Below are 6,467 nucleotides of genomic sequence, written 5' to 3' on the forward strand. Positions count from 1 at the left end.
AGAGAAAGAACTAAATTATATCATACATTTGATCCTGAGCTCCAACAATTATGGAAATTCTGCTCAGTGTAAGAAGGTAATTTTCTCCATGACATAGCATGAAGGTCTTTGTCTCTCCTAATACCTGAGATTATATTCATCAAACAGCAGTAACTATTTTTAGAATGTGCCTCAACTGCACAGAAAGTGCAACTCGTTTTCCTTGTGTTCTCTGAGACAGAAAGCTGCAGACATGTGTTCTCAGTCTAGAAGCTGAATTCACAAGTGAAAGAGAAAAAAGATTAAAAAGGCAGCATTTTTTTCCCCATCCTTTCCGCTTTCTTCACAGCACTAGCTCTGGGGAAAATAGGCAAGAAAAACGATTTGAATCCCACCATCCTCTCTATTTCAGTGCTGTGCTGTAACCACTTTACTTAGCAGTTTTGAAGCCCCACCGAGGCATGACAAGACAGTCAGCTGAATGATACACCAGTTTGGAAAGGCTCACTTGGGCGAGTAGCAGACAATGCAGAGATGCATGTAATCCTTCCCTTTCTGGGGCAGAGGCCTCCAAAGGAACAGGACTTCGGAGTAGAGAAGAAAAACTAGTCTTAGGAACTTCAAGGTATCTTGGAGCCATGCATCCAAAGAACAGCTTGCGGAAGCCAGACAGGTTCTACCGTTTACTATCCGAGTGTCTTTGCAGAGGTTACTTCCTCTGATGAAAGTGCTGATAATCCTGACTTTTCAGGGGAATCTTAAGGATGAGGTAATAGATGAGAGGTTGTCTGGTGCATACTTCATGCATATTGCTTCTCTGTTTTCCTTTTTTAGTTGGAAAGACCCTCAGGAAAGACAAAACTAATGGCCACAACTGGGTCTGTAAGTAGATCTTACTTGCAAGAGAGCTGAGTATGTCGTGTCTGGTTTCTAGTGGAGGAAGGGCTGGAGAAATTCACATAGCGAAGCAGCAGAGAATCTAGGATTTAATTTTGCGTCTGGTAGTTTTTAGGAATCTAAGGAGATTCAACGTGTCTAGAGAGAAGCCTCCTGTTCATGTCTTGATAAAATCAGATTTAAAACAAGCTTTAATTAGCTCAGTCATTTAGTAAAATTTGGGGATGTCAAGCTCAAGCCTAAATTTAATACCTGGACCAATCATCTGTATTTGAACACAAAGTGCTAAATTATGATCCATTGTCAAGAAGTAGGGAGAATAGCGAGATAGCTGCCATATGAATTAATTCCTTTAAGCTTGGCCTGAATTGGGCAGCATCCTTTGGAATATGGCATTTCTTAATGCACTTTGCATAGTTGTTAGGAGAACATTATCAATCTAAAATAATTATGTAAAACACAGTTATTATTAAAAAATCATGTAGTCAACCACACCTACGGCTGAAACCTGCCTTCTTTAGCCCACAAGAGCCTGAGAAGACTTAGCGGCAGCCTACTGAAAATTCAAGGGAATTGTTTTCTTCCTGAGCTCACTAGCAGAGCCACAAAGGTAAAACCAGTTGAAAATTCATAAACACTGTCAAGAATATGGGAAAAAGGAACTGGCCATATGTGTGAAAACACTCAAATTATTCATATCATTTGATTAAATGATTCTATATTTAGGAAGCTACACTGAAGAAATGATCAGAAACATAAAAATTAGCCAGTCCACCAAAACCTTCACTACAACAGTGCTTCCAATAGCGCGTTTGTTACTTAGATATTTAACAGATGAATAAAGAACCTGTGATTTCCATATTATGGTCTTTTACATAGTCATCACAATGTTATTTAGAACGACTTCCCAATGACCTGGAGGATACTCATTACATGATGTGAAGCCAAATAAAAGCAGGCTTTGAAATTTTCATGAAACATAAATATTGTGTGTTTATGGGTGTATGCATATACGTGTATACGCCTGTGTATACATTATTTTAAAAACTGGAAATAAAGTCTCCAAATTATTACTGCACTAGACTAAATTCTATTATCATGAGTATATTTTTAATTTTCCAGTAAACATTTATTATATTTGTAATAAGAAAAACAGAATTGATTATAACAATTCCTATGATGAAGATCTCCTATAATCTTATTTAAAAGTTTATGTGAAGCATAAACTTAAAATAGCTTTTAATGAATAAATATTCAAGTAGGTCCCACCGAAATGGAAAGATTCTTTGTTCACCTGGGCCCACACTGAGGTGACTTACGTTATAGTTCTCTACGACCATTAGGCAAAGAGTTGGAGCACTTGAAGCTGCCTCATTAATAATCCTTCTCCTTTCGATGAATCCTTGGTCTGGTGCAGTTCGATAATTCTTGTCACGTGTCTTATTTGCCAGCTGCTCCTCTCTCTCAGGCCATCGACGTCACTGACATTCGTGTTTCATATGGTACAACATGAGCAGGAAGGAATATTACAAGTCTCGGTCACGATTTGAAACCAAACCTAAAACAAACACACAAACAAATTGACCAAGTAAGATATACACCATACTTTACAGTGCAGTGTTTTCTTATTTTTTTAAGTTTTTATTTTAATTCCGTTGTAGTGAACATGCAGTGTTACGTTACTTTCAGGTGTACAAGATAGCGTACTTCACCCGGTGCTCATCACAAGTGCGCTCCTCAACCCCGTCCCCTATTTCACACATCCCACCACCCCTTCTCTCCCCTGGTAGCCATCATTTTGTTGTCTGCAGTTAAGAGTCTGTTTCTTGGGGGGCGCCTGGGTGGCTCAGTTGGTGAAGCATCTGCCTTTGGCTCACATCATGATCTCAGGGTCCTGGGATGGAGCCCCACAATCGGGCTCTCTGCTCAGCAGGGACTCTGCTTCTCCTTCTGTGCTCCCTCTCTGTCTCTCTTTCTCAAATAAATACATAAAATCTTTAAAAAAAAATAGAGAGAGAGTGTGTTTCTTAGTTTGTCTCTTATTTGCTCTCTCACTCACTCATTTTTTTCCTTTGCTTGATTCATAGATTCCACATGAGTGAAATTATATGGTATTTGTCTTTCTCTTACTGACATATTTCATTTAGCATTATACTCTCTAGCTCCCCATGTTGTTGCAAATGGCGAGATTCATTCTGTTCTATGGCTGAATAATATTCCCTTGTGTATATATACCACCTCTTCATTATCGATCATCTGTGGATGGACTCTTGGGCTGCTTCCATTCTTTGGCTATTGTAAATAATGCTGCTATAAACATAGGGGTGCATGTATCCCTTTGAATTAGTGTTCTTGTTTTTTTTGGGGGGGGTAAATAGTACTGTGATTGCTGGATCATAAGGTAGTTCTATTTTTAACTTTTTGAGGACCCTCCATACTGTTTTCCAGAGTGGCTGCACCAGTTTGCATTCTCACCAACAATGTACAAGGGTTCCTTTTTCTCCACATCCTCACCAACACCACTTTCTCTGTTGCTGATTTTAGCCATTCTGACAAGTGTGTTTTCTTTTTTAATTTATTCATTTTTTGGTCTTTTTTTTTTTTTTGGTTGTTGTTTGTCATTTTCTTATGTTAATCAGGATGTCTGAAATCAGTATTATTTTGACTGTGATCACTTTATTAAAAAATTTTAACGGGTTTCAAAAGATTGTTACAGTTTGAGCAGACTTGGAATAAACTCAGAACAAATTGGGGAAACATGGGTTCTATTTGTGGTACAGACTAGCTTTATGTTCTTAGACTGTCACTTCTCTTTGAGTGGGTTTCCCAATCTGGAATAATAGATTTTGGGGACCATGAATACTAGATCACCTCTTCTCCCAATACATGTTCCACCTGGGTATTAAAATTATTCGAGGCCCGGAAATCTGAGATCATGGAATCCAATGTTTTCAGTGTCATAAAATGTTCATAAACTGAAGTTTTCATACCTCCTAAAAACAGACTGGTTACTGTACTGTTATCTTCTAGGATCAAACTGAGTTGTGAACAAAGAGTTTGAGTCAGAGACACTTCATCTAGATGACTTATAAGCCTAAAAGTACTTAATTGTACCAAATTAATAAAGAAGCATATTCATTGTTTATTTATGTCTTTTTGAAACTGAGTTCCTCTAGTGCACTTGAAAGACATGATCATCGCTCGCTTATGAAAGTGACATGTTTGTTCTTGGGTAGAATGTGCATTTTGGATATAGGCCAAGTTTAATTATTCCTCCTAGAAAACACCCCTTTTACCACAAATGACAAATTCTCCCCAAAAACAAATCACTGTATTCACACACCTACTCATTGCATATTGTTTCAGTATTGCCCCCAGTCCGTCATTTACTTTTAGCTTAAAAATGGGCTATATTTTAGTCAAGGAAAAAAATACCTAGAAGCATAGACAGGAAATATATTTCTCTTCTCACTGTGATTAGGCTGGGCTATCTTCTGGGTATTTCTTATCTAGTTTAGGGCACAACTTTAAAAACTTGACAAAGCAAAATACTAGTTATCATGAAATCATAACACAAAAAAACAAGGATAAAGGGGAAAGTGTGTTGTGTCAATCCCAGGAATCCTTAGAGGGCTTTACAGTACAGATGAACACAAGGTATCTTTGAGGAAACTCTATGACACAGCCCCTTATTCATGAGGTCATAGAGGTTATTCATCAAAATTTTACCTTGTATATGACAAGATTTCATTCTTTTTTGTGGCTGAGTAATATTCTATTTTATATATATATACACACACACACACACACACCACATCTTTATCCATTCGTCAGTTGATGGACACTTGGGTTGCTTCCATATCGTGGCTGTCGTACATAATGCTGCAATAAACACGGGGAGGGGGGGACGCCTGTGTGGCTCAGTCAGTTAAGCATCTGTCTTTGGCTCAGATCATGATCCCAGGGTCCTGGATTGAGCCCTGCTTTGGACTCCCTACTCAGCATGGAGTCTGCTTCTCCCTCTTCCTCTGCCCCTCTCCCCACTCATGCTCATGTTCTTCCTCTCTCCCCCGGGAGAGTCGGGTGATGAGACGTATAGTTAAAAAATTATGTCTGTCTCCCTCTATCTAATTTAAATTGGTCTGGTATTTCTAACACCCAAAACACTGTAACGCTCTACGTTCAGTGATGACAGCCAGATGATTTTAAGGCAGGTACCCTGTTTGAGCTACAACCTCAGTCCCAGTTGGAGGCTATATTTTGCAAACTTTCCTTCTACAGAACAAACATATTCATTATGTCCATAGCTTGTGTGCTTTTGGTTTCTCAGAGTCACAGGGACTCAGCGCTGAAATCTTGAATTGAATGCTAATAAAGTACAATTGAGGTGTCATTTTAGCACCTATTTTCCTCCAGCCCATGTTTCTCTTTCATTCTCTCAGCAAATTAAGTACCAAGTTCGTCTCATTTCTTCACCCTTCCCTCACCCAATTCGTTTTCTGTCAAGTTGCAAACAAGGTCAGAGTGTGGTGCCGCCATGTTTAATTCTCTGAGCTAATTGGTGGCTCTAATCCAGCCTCTACTGCACTGCCTCTAGGTTTTACTCTGACAGAGTTTCAGAAACTTCATTTTGGATATTTTCCTAAGCCTCCTTTCCACAGCAACTCTAAGGGACACATAGACACATTTTCAAAACGATTTTCCAAACTGAATCCTATGTAGGTTACTAGGCTCTTTTGCCTCAGTTCTTCCAGTATGCAAATGTCAAAATTCTCTTTTCCATTATAAGAAAAAACTGAACACATACTATGCCATGTCTGCCAACCCCACCTGTCCTTTCTCATGCCAGTAATATGGATATATATAGAAATTCACACTGTCTTATGTCTTTTATGTCTCTCTGATAGTCAATGAAATATTACTGGTAGTGCTTACAGTCTGACCCATTGATCGCACATCTCTGATAAGGAAGCAAATTCTAGGATATGACACTTTATTTGTATACACCTTCCGGGTCAAAGTTAGTTGCAAAGGCAAGTTCACATAGATTTAGTCTTCATTAAGAAAACTTTGGGGGGGCACCTGGGTGGCTCAGTCGTTAAGCGTCTGCCTTCAGCTCAGGGCGTGATCCTGGCATTCTGGGATCGAGCCCCACATCAGGCTCTTCCGCTGGGAGCCTGCTTCTTCCTCTCCCACTCCCCCTGCTGTGTTCCCTCTCTCGCTGGCTGTCTCTCTCTCTGTCGAATGAATAAATAAATCTTAAAAAAAAAAAAAAAAAAAAGAAAGAAAACTTTGGGGTTCCTGGATGGCCCACTTGGTTGGGTGCCCAGCTCTTCTTGATTTCAGCTCCGGTCTTGATCTCGGGTTTGTGAGTCCTGGCCCTGCTTTGGGCTCCATGGTGGGTGTGGAATCTACTTAAAAACAAACAAACAAGCATAAAACCAAAAAACATGATGTTTGAAAATCTGGATTTATGAAAGCAGAAAATTGAGGAAATGGGGTGAAATTATCCTCTTTTCCAAAGTTTTATCCATAGCATTTCTTTAATTGCTATATTGAAGAAACTGATCCACAAAGGCACATTGAAATGC

The sequence above is a fragment of the Ursus arctos genome, chromosome X, assembly GCF_023065955.2.
Source record: "Ursus arctos isolate Adak ecotype North America chromosome X, UrsArc2.0, whole genome shotgun sequence".
NCBI lineage: Eukaryota > Metazoa > Chordata > Mammalia > Carnivora > Ursidae > Ursus > Ursus arctos.